Source organism: Candoia aspera, chromosome 2 (genome assembly GCF_035149785.1).
Source record: "Candoia aspera isolate rCanAsp1 chromosome 2, rCanAsp1.hap2, whole genome shotgun sequence".
Lineage (NCBI taxonomy): Eukaryota > Metazoa > Chordata > Lepidosauria > Squamata > Boidae > Candoia > Candoia aspera.
Genome location: NC_086154.1, coordinates 90271238 through 90283602, shown reverse-complemented (window position 1 = coordinate 90283602; position 12365 = coordinate 90271238).

Here is a 12365-nt window from a genome sequence, read left to right as displayed (position 1 = left end):
TTCCATTGGTGCAGCAGCTGGCAAAACTCTTTTTGGTGCACATGTACCGCCCCCACGGCTGCCCCTCTCGTTTGGTGACCGATAGGGGCACACAATTTACCTCACGATTTTGGCGGGCTTTTTTGAAGCTCATTGGCACCGAACAGGCATTGTCAACCTCTTGGCATCCCCAGACTGACGGATTTACTGAGGTCCTTAATGCCACCCTGGAACAATTTCTTAGATCTTACATCAATTATCACCAGGATGACTGGGTTGATTTGCTCCCTTTTGCTGAGGTCGCTTACAATTATGCAGTGCACCAAAGCACTGGTCAGACCCCCTTTCGGGTTGTTTCGGGTTGGGATTTTGTTCCCATCGCTGAGTTTCCCCAACCTCCTGCCCCGGCTGTGGCGGCCTGTGATTGGGGTTCTAAGCTCGCTGATTCCTGGCCTGTCATTAAGACCGCTCTCAAGGATGCTCAGGCTTCCTATAAGCTCCACGCTGACAGGCATCGGCGCCAACAGCCGTCTTTTCGCGTTGGGGACTTGGTCTGTCTCTCTACCAGATTTATGAAGTCTCCTCAGCCTTCCAAGAAGCTGGCCCCTAAGTTTATTGGCCCCTTTCCTGTTACTGCTGTTGTGAATCCTGTCACTGTCTGTTTGGATCTGCCTCATAATTTGAAGCGTTTGCACCCTGTTTTTCACTGCAGCTTGCTCAAGCCTGCCCATGACTCCTCTAGTTGGCATCCACGGCCTCCTCCCCCTCCGCCTGTCATGATTGATGGCCAGCAGCACTTCGAGGTCAAGGAGATTCTCGACTCTCGCAGGCTTCGGGGGTCTCTTCAATATTTAGTTCGCTGGAAGCATTTTCCCCATCCTGAATGGGTCGCTGCGTGCGATGTCCTGGCACCTGATTTGGTCCGCGATTTTCATGTTGCCTATCCTTCTAAGCCTTCTGCATAATTTTTGTCGGGGGGGCGGTATGTCATGGTCACCGTTGCGATGTTCGCTCCATTGTAACAGTTCGCATGCCAGAGTGTTGATGCGTGTTCCTGGCTGGGAGGGTGCTGCTGATAAACCTTGTATGGGGAGATGTGTGGGGCTGTGCCAGGAAGGAATGTGTTTGGGTTATCTCTTAAATGTCAAGGTCTTTTTGCCTGCCGATCAGCAGAGCTCATTAGGAGCACCTGGGAATGTGGGATTGTTCTGTATGCACGGAGGGAGGGGTCGTTGTTGGAAACAGAGCTATTTAGTTTGAGTTTAGGCGTGCTTTTCTCATTCTCAGCTTTCTCTCTGTTTGCACTCCATTCTAAATAAAACCAGACCTTAAACTTAGATTTTGAGTCTGAGCATTTTATTTGAGTAAGGCAATCGTTACATTCATGCTGCTCCTGAGGATCTTTGATGGAGCCTTAAAGGTCCTCCAGAAATTGCCATAGAATTGTAATTTTAAACATCACTAGAAGAAACATGAATAAATGCATGTAAAATAATCCCATTTGTTTTTGATTTAGTTTTATTTATACTGACATGTAAATAAAAAGAAATTTAGCTTTTGTTCTGGTTCCTCTCATTTTTTGAAGTGTAGCTATTCAGCATCTTCCTACTGATGGAGTTGAAAATTAACACTTTGTTAAATGTCAATAAAAGAACTCCAAGCAGCTAACAGCAATCTTGCAGAGTAGAAGTGTGGACCAAAAAAGAGAACTTGCACATCAAGCTTAATTATGGTCAGAAATAAGTTCAGTCTTCACACTGCAGCTACATGAAGAAAAATAGAGATAGCTTACTTTATTCAGTAGATTTGAATACAGGCAGGTTCATAGTAGAAAAGGCATTTCATCATTTCTGGTTCTTTGTAGACACTTTCTATGTGGAATAGAAAGTCTGCGTGCAAGCAAGATGGTAGGGGGAAGGGCTGGAAGCCTGCAGTCCTCTTGCTTGTATCTCTGCCCATGAGGTAAAAGATGGAGACTGTGAATCTCCCAGACCGAGGAAGAGGAGGAAATCAGAAGACCCATGTGACTTCCCATAAGCACAATAGAAACATGCCTACAAGACAAACCCTCTTATCCTCATGAGACAATGCTGAGTTGACCCCTGATCATTCCAGCACCTCCAAGGCCCAGTGTAGTCCTTAGCTTGAGAAAAGTTGTGCACCCTTGTTCTAATGTGAGTCAAGCCCTTGCCTGTACTATCTGGTGATTTAATGAACATAGCCTTACTTTATTTGAAAGTTGAAGAAAGATCATTCTTGAAAAGCTGAAGCCTGTATCTTGAACATCTGTGGTGTTGGTAGGAAACTAGAAGCTTGTCTTGATTCTACTCATAATCACTTTTTTTGGTATCCAGTATGAATAACATTATCCTGATGACTTTTGTATTCTAGTCAGTCTCACAAGCTGCATTCATGCTATAGCTATTTTGAGATTAAATGCTATTTTTCAAGTCCATCCATAATATCTCATCAGCTTGATTGTGCTTAAGTCTTGGGAATTTATCACCCTACCCCATTGTTTTTTTTCTGGAAAAAAAACTGGACAACTTTAATGTGTGATTCAGAGATACTTAGTTAATCAAGGAAATGTTTTAAGTTTAATTTATTGCAAATGTCTGCATACATCTATGTATAAATTACCATGGTTTGCTAACTAACCTAGTTGCTTATATTCACACATGCTGCTTGATGAAGACTGACAAATATGCTAATCCAAAACAGAGAAAAACCCACATTGTCACTTAGTGTAATGTGTGAATCATCTTGTATGTATGAGGGTACAAATAGGTTTATAAATCTATTTTATTGAATTTATAAGCCACCTGACTTCAAAGGACTCTGGGTGGCTTAGCTTTTAAAAAAGAACAGAATAGGTTTTAAAAAATCATACCAAGGAAAAACCAGCAGGGGCTCAACAACCATTCTACCCCAAGGCCTAGGAAAACAGCCAGATTTTCAGGGACGATGACAATACCATCAAGGTTGGTACCCTATGGATTCAGAGGTGGGGGCGGGGGGGAAGAAAGTAGTTTTACACAGTTGTAGTGAAAGTGATATTTTAGTTTTAAAATATACATTATATTCACACAATTACTTCTTACATGATTTTTTCTAAAAGAAAGCTAACTAGAAGCCACAGAAATCTCCTGCAAGGATCAGGGGCTGAGAACATGGCACCATTTAGTCCCATATCAGAAGATGATTTTCCAGAAGTTCTTTGTGTAAGTGCTCTCATGGTCCATAATGGCTGGATAAGGGCACTGGTGTTGGATGGCAGCAACCATTCAGTCTATTCTGAAGGTTTTTCAGGTCTCAGACACACACACACAGTTGCTAGATGAGGCAAGCAATTTACTCAAGGCTGAGCAGATAACAGCAGACTAGGGAAAAAATGTAAATCAACAAAACCTCTTGGTAAGGAAGCTTGCCTGAGTGATTTTGCTTTCAAAAGGAACACATAGAAGAATAGTCAAACTCCAGTTCACAGAGCCAAGTCACGCTTGTCAGCCAATCCAAGGCCAGTTTCATGAGCAGGATTCACAGGAATAACACACCAGAGCAGGAAATCACACAGTTATTTCCAACAAAGAAACATGGGTCAGGACTGCCTCTTAAATTAGGCTGCAGCCAGCTGTCTTTAATCAGGAAATTTACTCACTTGTTTAGCAAGGAGCCTCACAGAACATTTCTGTTCTGCTCTCCACTCTACTTGCCAGGTGCAAGGGCTTGGAGGCCTTATGTCATCATCTGACTGCTCCAGCTGTTCAGGTGGTACCTGTGTTCGATCAGCCTCAGGTGATGCTTGGCTTTGTGTCACCTGAGGTTGACATTCCACAGGTCCAGCTGGAGCAGCTTCTTCAGAGTCAGAGTCCTGGACCATGAGAGTAACTGGCCAGTCTGGAATGTTTCTGATTCTTATTATTGACCTTTGTCTAATTTAGAGGATGACTTTCAGGCAGTGGATCTGGTTAGTCTGCATTTGTGAATTTTCAAAACTGTTGTTTCTTCCTCCTCCCTCAAAAATCTATATATGCTTGCAAATGGGTACACACTCTTTCAGAAGCAATTCACCTGTAACTGGACATTAGGTCATCCCCTTTTCTAGCCGCATGATGTACTTTCATTACGCCTGTTGTCTCTAATGTGACGTATGATGAAAATAACAGGTAAGACACAGACTTGAAAGATGGCGTGTCCCATCATAAATAAATAAATAAATAATCAATCAATCAATCCCAATTACCTCCCAAACCCCATTTGCAGACTGATTCTCCCTATTGGAGAAATGCCAGTCTTATATTCCAATCACCTTGCCCTAACACAGTTTAAAAGTAATTAGAATCACCCATTCTTGACTTCTCAGGGCTTATAGGTCCCAAGCAATGCCAGAGAAAACTTGAGGTAAGTTTATTCTATCTAATGGGAGACTTTTGTTTTAATGCAAGCTTAGCCAATGCATACTTCCTGAGCAGAAGTCATTCTTCTTACATGGAGTAATAATTGGTCAGTGGAAAAGTCACATAGATTGGAAATAAGGTGATATGTCTAACTTTTTGTTTTAACTAGAACAAAAGGCAGCACAAAGCATTTGCAGGTATTTTCCTGTTTGGGTGTAAGTTGTTAAGAATATAAGTCTGGGAAGAAGTTCTTAGTGTTCTTGCATACAAAGCAACTTAATTGAGTCCTCATTTGTTAACATATATCAAGGACTGTATGCATATTCAGCAGACTGTAGTTTAGTCTTAAACATGAAAGAGCAAAATGTCTGTAAAACTATAGCATCATGGATTTTAAGAGAATAATTGATTAGGCTTTATTGGAATTGCAGGGGAACCTACTGAGAAATTGCTAACTTGCATCTTCAGAGAAATTTAAGATGCCTTATTATGAAATGCCGTAACAGCTGAACAAAGAAAATGCTTAATATGACGTAATGAACACTTTGGAGATACGAATAAAGCCAACTGTATGAAAGAACACTGCACATCCACATGCAAGGCCACACAGTGAACTAATTAGAAAAATGCTTTGAACGATGTCTAAAGACCGAATATTGGAATTATACCCCTTAATTTAAGATTGGAAAAAGTGATGATGGGAGACATGTAGAATTGTGCTATTCAAAACCAGAAACGTACTTACACTTTTTGCTTATCAATTAATAAAACAGAGCTTTATTAAGAGCTTTACTTAGGGTTAATTAATGTTAAATTATCTTGCATCTCCTCAAATATTTAATTCAGTGTTAATCATTTGTTGTTTGAAATATGTGTTTTAGCATTGTGGATTTAAATGATACACTTTTTAAAAGGACAGATTTGGGGAGTTGAAAACTGTGGATAAGATTAATGATGAAACAATTCTCAGGACAATGTATAAATGTAAACTGTTTTTGAAAAGGGCAACATCAGTTGAACAGCCAACCCAATATTGGATGAAATACTTGGCTGGAACTTAGATGAAAAAGCTCTAGTTTTCTTATGGGTTGAAAATGTTGAATATATGAGGTATTTAGAAAATGCTGTTTCCTATTATGTGGGCACAATCTTAAATTCATCAATATTTATTGCTAAGAAATGATTACATTCATTTTATGTTATATTTTTACATTAAGCTTTACAACATCAAAAAAGAGGTTCAGCCGAATCAATCCTGGTGATCCGTGGGCTGACAGATGTCATAGCCAGATCACTGTCATATCACAGAAAAGAGGTTGTAAGAAATACCATGAAAGCTAGGTGGCTGCAAGGCAGACATTCAAAAACCAGAAGAATATGAATTAAAATGAAATTACAGTACAATTAAAAATCAGTTAAAAAGGCTGGGAAAATAAGGCATTCACCTGGTGTTAAAATGATACCAGTGTGGGTGTCAGTTGAGTTTCTCTGGGCGAGTTCATGATCTGATGGGGACACAAGAATTCCATAAAAGCTTTCCTAGTTATAGAGGCCCACCTAACCTCCTGGAGAGGACCTGGAAGAGGATCTTAAGGTACATGAGGGAGAAAAGTTTGAAACCCATATAAAGCATGAAGGGTCCTCCTCTGATAATGCAGTTCAGGGTACAGCCACAAGGCTTTCATTTTCGCGGCCAGTGGGGCCAGCAAGACTGAAATAAATGATCAGAATTGACTGATGCTGTGACAAGGCAGTTGAAGGCAGCTTGGAGAAGTGGAGTAAATATCCTGAATGGTGACATCTGTCCCTGAAGAACCTTCTTGTAAATATTCAATGAATTGTTGGCATCACTGTAAACTGAAGGGAACGTTCTTTCACCTTTGGTTGGAATGGGATAATATTTCAAAATTTTGGAAGAAAGTTTTTAATTAGATGTCATTATATAACTAATAATATTAACTTGTCTCCAAAGTTGGGTTTACTACGTATATTTGATAGATAAATAAAAATAGCAAACTAAAAAAATAGCAGCCAAATGAGGTCCCACTAATAATAGAAATATCCAGATAATATCTCAAGGGATAGATGGTTTGGTAAAATTTAGTCTATAGCACTGCCTGAGAATTTTTCTCATAAAATCCATTGCTTGACAATGCAAAGAAACAAACCATTATTCTGCGAGGAATGGTGGAAGAGATAAGCATCCTTGTAACACTGTTTCAGAAATTGTGGAAAAGGTCAATGTACCACCATCATGCAAATTTTAAATTAATAAAATTGAGCACAAATGACTCTGAGTGGCTAACAATAGTTAAAAGCTATATAAAAAAACAAAATATGAAAAACCATGTAAAACATATATACTGTATACTGTACATAATCAGCAGCTGAAGTACACAAACCATTCAGCATGACCTCTGCACAGGCCTACTGCACACTCAGATCACCAGGCCCGGTGGCAGAACCATGTTTTTAAGGCCTTGTAAAAAGCCAATAGGGTTGGTGTCATGGCCAGCTCGGACTCTGACGAGGAAACCGACAATGAGCAGCCAGTTCCTGAGTTGCCGGACAAACTGCTGCCTGAGGAGCTGCAGGCAGAGGAGGTTGCACCTCCCAGGAACCAGGAGGCACAGCTGCTGCCAGTCTCAGAAGATGAGTTTGAGCTGCCACCCCCTCCTAGTGCAAGGAGAGGAGAGCAGAGCAAAGGCGCTCTGCAAGGCTCCTTGCAGGAAAGGAACCTTGCTCTTCCAGATGAGCAACACCCTTTAAGAAGAGCAGTGAGCTCAAGACTCTCTGTTGGCCACAACAGTTCATTCACCTAGATTCCGTGTGCCCTGACTCCCAATTTGAATTCTTGTGTTTGTGACTCTGGACCTGGACTGGCTGATGACCCTTCTGTGATGTTGGACCCTTGGACTTCGCCTGACTACTCTTGCGCCGGCTGTTTTAGATTTGGACTCTCTCTCAAGACAAGCTTGCTGGACTTTTGGGGACTTGATTTCTCTTGTGTGCGTATGTGTGTGTGTTTGCATGCATGCACATTTCCTTTGCAACTTGTTTAATTTCTTTAAAACTTCCTAGTAAAGTTTGCAAACCTCTCTGTGTGTTTGTGAGTACATGGCCTAAGACAGGACAGTCAGGGCCAATCTGATCTCTGGCAGAAGGATGTTCAAAGTTTGGGTGCCACCACAGCTGTGCCAGATGACCTTCCTTAACATGTTTATGCATGTTTCTCTGGTATAACAAATTCACTGTTTATTTGATTTATACCCCATCTTTGTACTCTGGTGAATTCTCAAGTAGGCATCTGATAAAGATGTTCCCTAATATACATTTTTATTTGCAAATCTCATTGGAAAAGTGCAGATTTTTGCAATGAGATTCGCTGTATGTCAAAAGTACAAAATTCAGATTTGAAGTAAACATGTTATCTCTCACCCATGATTCCCATTGCACATACTAAGGAACATAACAAAGCCCCAACTTCTGAATTATGCTGACCTGACTGATGACGTACAAACCCATCTATCCCAACACTGGGACCTATGTCTTGGTTATTTCCTTTATTTCAAATAGTTCTTTCCCTGGCCTTGTTTTTATATAAGCTCCTACCTGTTCTTTAAAGGCCAACATTGTCCTTGTTTTTCAGTAGTTTATGATACAGGTAGTCCTTGAGTTATGGCCATTTGTTCAGTGACCGTTCAAAGTTATGGCAGTGCTGAACAAATGGTAGTTAAGCCCAGTCTCCTAAGCTATGGCTGTTGCAGCGCCCCTGTGTTCACGTGATCAAAATTCAGGCTCTTGGCAGCCCACCCACACTTATGACCACAGGGGCACTACAACTCCCCCCACCTGCCCTTTCACCCCATCTCTGCCCTTTTGACCATCCTGCACAGTGGCATCCCACGGTGGTGGCACTGGGGCTGAAGTAGAGGCCTCGGGCTTTCAGCAGTCTCAACTGGTGGTCACTGCCCCCAGGCCTCTACTTCAGCCCCGGCACTGCTAAGTGCTGCTTCAAGTCCCGTGCCATGGCCAGCCACCCCAGTATCACAGCCCAAAGCCCCAGCCACCCCCACCACCCTGCTCTCTGCTCACCCTGCCATCCCTGCTGCCCCAGCTGACCTTCATCAGGGAGATAGGCAGGTGGGGGGAGTTGAAGAGGAGGCAGTCCCATACCTTCCCGAGACTCAGGGCTGGGAGGGGACCAAGCTGGGAGTGGCTTGGATTGAGGTGGATCCTCACCTAAAGACAGGCAGGATTTGGTTTATAATGGCAACAGGGAGTACCGGGATTGCCAACACTAAGTGATGCAGTCATGTGACAGCATGCTTAACGACTGCATTCCTTAGTGATGGAAATTCCGGTTCCAATTATTGTTGTAACTCAAGGACTACCTTTTCCCATGAAAGTGAAACTTGATCTTGCATTTATCATTTTAACTCCTCTAGCCAATTAGTTCCTTTGTTGTTTGAGAGATTTTGTTCTCAAAAAGCAGCAAATTCTTGCATCTTCTGGAAACGACATTAAGGATGATATATAATTATAAATTATATATATCTTTCCCTTGAATTCCATCTTTTATTTTGAAAATTAATTATACAGAAAACTAATTTTATAGACAATCAGATTATAGAGCTGTATCCTGCTAAACTGTCAGTGGGTGGATGTAGGGAAGTTTGGCCAAAAGCAGAATAGAAATTCAAGGTAATTACTGACCATCTGCTTGCTTGACTACAGGGTCTCACTAATAGCTTTCTTGGTGATAGTGCCTCCAATTTATTAAGGTTTTTGAATAAACTTTTCTTGGGTGTTTCCAAGGAGAGAGCATAGACAAAAAGCACAGCTGAAACCTGGAATGGAGCTAACCGACTGGGGTGCTGAACCTGGAGCTCAGGGAGTATATAGCTGTTTCCACTCACACACCTCACTGTACTGTGGTCTGTCAATTAACCACAGAGCTGGAATACCCCTTTGGGTCTTCCACTTTTAGTAATCTGAGTTCATCAGTTGGCTCTGCCCTCTAGTGATACCCTTATCCAGGTATCCAGATTATTTGTTCAACCAGCTATCAGTACTTCTGCTGTCCTGCATTTATTTTATCTTCACTCAGTCACCCACTCCATTGTATCAGGTCTAGCCATGCACCAATGTCCAGGTTACACCCTTTAGGTTCTCTAATTAAAAATGTACATATGAAGACTAAGACTCATTCCGTACTTCACTGTATGTTGATTTTTTTGTACTTAGATTTTAATAGATAGTTATAAAATCCAGCATCTTACTCTCAGGGAAGGAAATGAAAGGAATTATGAAGAGCTGGTCTACTTGCCAGCTCTTCATTCTACCATGGCTGTCAGCTCCAATTTTAGCAGATTTCGTCCCCAGAAGGCCTTCTCTTACAGTTTTTCTAAGGCAGAATCATTTCATGAACCTAGAAATTTGATCTCGACACATCCAAAAATATCATTTTGTTTCTCCATGATTTCCATGTCCAGAAGAAAAAGGGGGAAAGAACCACATGCTAGACCACATGAGCAACGCCAGAAAATTGACTAATGGGGGGAAAAAACCCTTCTCCTCCTTCAAAAAATCTTGTTCAAATCAGGAAACAAAAAAAAGAACATAGTTTGTAAAAAAAAAAAGATTTCATATAAGATGTAAAAAAAAAGACTTTGAGGATCATAGGAAAGAACATACCTTATTGGAGAAGAGATTCATTAAAGAGAAATTGTGGAGAAACTAAACTTTGCTTTGCTTCAATTGCTGAGAATTGAAGACTTGATAAAAAGTTTTTGTAGTTGTATTTTTCTTGTTTGTTATTTTTATAATTCTAAATACTTAGCTTTTCGGACAGAGGTTGAGGGGTATTTCAGAGGAGCCTCAACATTTTTTTTTAATCTAATGGACTATAGCCCCACTCATGATTTCCCTTTTATAATCTTACTTCCATAATGTTCTTCTAAGTTTATATTGGATTTAATTGGTTATGTTGTCTTTGTATTTAGAATGGCATCAACAATTACATTATAATGCTCTGGTGGAGGATACCTTATCAATAAACGTACAGATGAGTATACGTAAGAGGTGCTTTGTATACTTCGTTAAAAATGAGCATTTTAAGAAGGCCTGATAATTTTCCCAAGAACTGAGATTTTTCTAGACCATTTGGAGCCATATTCAATTGGCAGATAAAATATTTAATATATTGGGTAGTTTTTGAAAATCAGTAACTTACCCTGTTTGATAGATAACCTACAAGGATAGTTATTATTTGGAAGTGAGAAATTAGGTTTTAAATGCTAAATCTGCCAAAATCAATATAACCAACATAACCAACTACTAAGCTATTTTATTCTCAATGTAATAAAAACAGCATTATTTATCTGAGTCCAAATTTTGCTTGTGACGTTTCTCATTGAAAAATTAGCATAGCATAATTGGAGAATTTGTCCATAATCTGCTTGCATATGTAAGTTTCATCTGAATTTGAAAAGCAAGATGTTATTCTTCAGTGGTTTGTCTGGATTTTCGCTTTAGTTTCAGTTGCCAAAAATACAGTACAGCATGCTTTTTGGAAGTGAACACTGCAATTAGGTCTCACCACGGACTGAGGCTTTGAATCATGCTGTGAAATTAACTTGAACTTTGGAAGCTCTCGGCTTATTAAAGTACAAAGCAGCAGCTCTGTTCACTAAATATTTTGCTAAGCTAGTAGCTTTACAGTATTTCTGCAGACCTGTTCTTTAGTACAACCTGCACACTTAACATGTTCATACTTGGCTAGGATACCCTTAAAATTTCCTTGTATTATGTACCATTAGTGTTCTTATCCTTTGTACATTTCCAGCTAGATTTCTACTGCTGAAAATACCAGGCAACTGGTATGTATCCCAAGCTTTTTTCCATTATTTTTTACTTTCACCATCAAGCATTATCTGTGTTCCCAATGTCATTTTTTTTTCAAATCCATTTCAAGAAATTCTGTTATAAATGAAATCTTACTCCCAATGCTTTTCATTCATATATTTAATTCACTTTGGTTCCAATCTATATATACTCATCTGAGAAGGAATTCTGTAGGAGTTAGTGGCCCTTGTTCACAATAGTCTTCCATCCTCTCTCCAAGGCCTCAAATGTACTAATATTTTTTTTCTTCTACAGTTTCTAACAAATGATGACAATATTTATTGTATGTTTGGTTTTAAAGATACTTGTAGATAGCCTTCTCGAAATTACTAACCTCCAGGTGCTTTGACTTTGGAACTTTCAGAATTTCTAGGAGATTGGCCCAAGCATCTGGAGGACACTGGGTTAGAGAAGATGCTTTGAAATATGATAACATTCATTTCTATTACTGCACAGATTTAAGGGCACACTCACATACTTGCATGCATGTTAACACATAAGTGTAATATAGGTGTAAAATATAGCAAAAGATCAGTGAAAGTACTTTTTCATGTTTTTATATGATATGTGATCTGTAGGTGTGGTAAGGTTTTCTTTCTAGATAAGTAATGCCATGTCCATTTTTAATTCAAATGATAAAAATATAGGAAACTGCTTTGCCCAACACGGTATCACCTAGTGGCCATGTGTGTGTGTCTCATCACACAATGAGATTTGTGTGATATATTCAAACGCTTAATTCACTCATAAAAGTTGTATATGCAAAGCACTGGTTCCTAGTACACTTCCAGGTGCAATTCAAGGTATGGGTTATCACCTATAAAGCCCTATATGGCATGGGACTGCCTGATTTTGGTGGTTTCTGCCTATCACAGATGCTCCAATGGAGTAAGCATGCTCCAGATCTCTTCCCTAAAAGGACATCTGATGGGACCTAGGAAACATGTCTTTTCTTTGATGGTGCTTGTGCTGTGAAATGATTTCTCCCTCCTGAATTGACTTGCCCTGACCCTGTTAGTCTTGAGGAAGCTCTGAAAGACCTGGCTGTTCCCTCAGGGACTAGGGCTAGGATGTTAGAGAAAC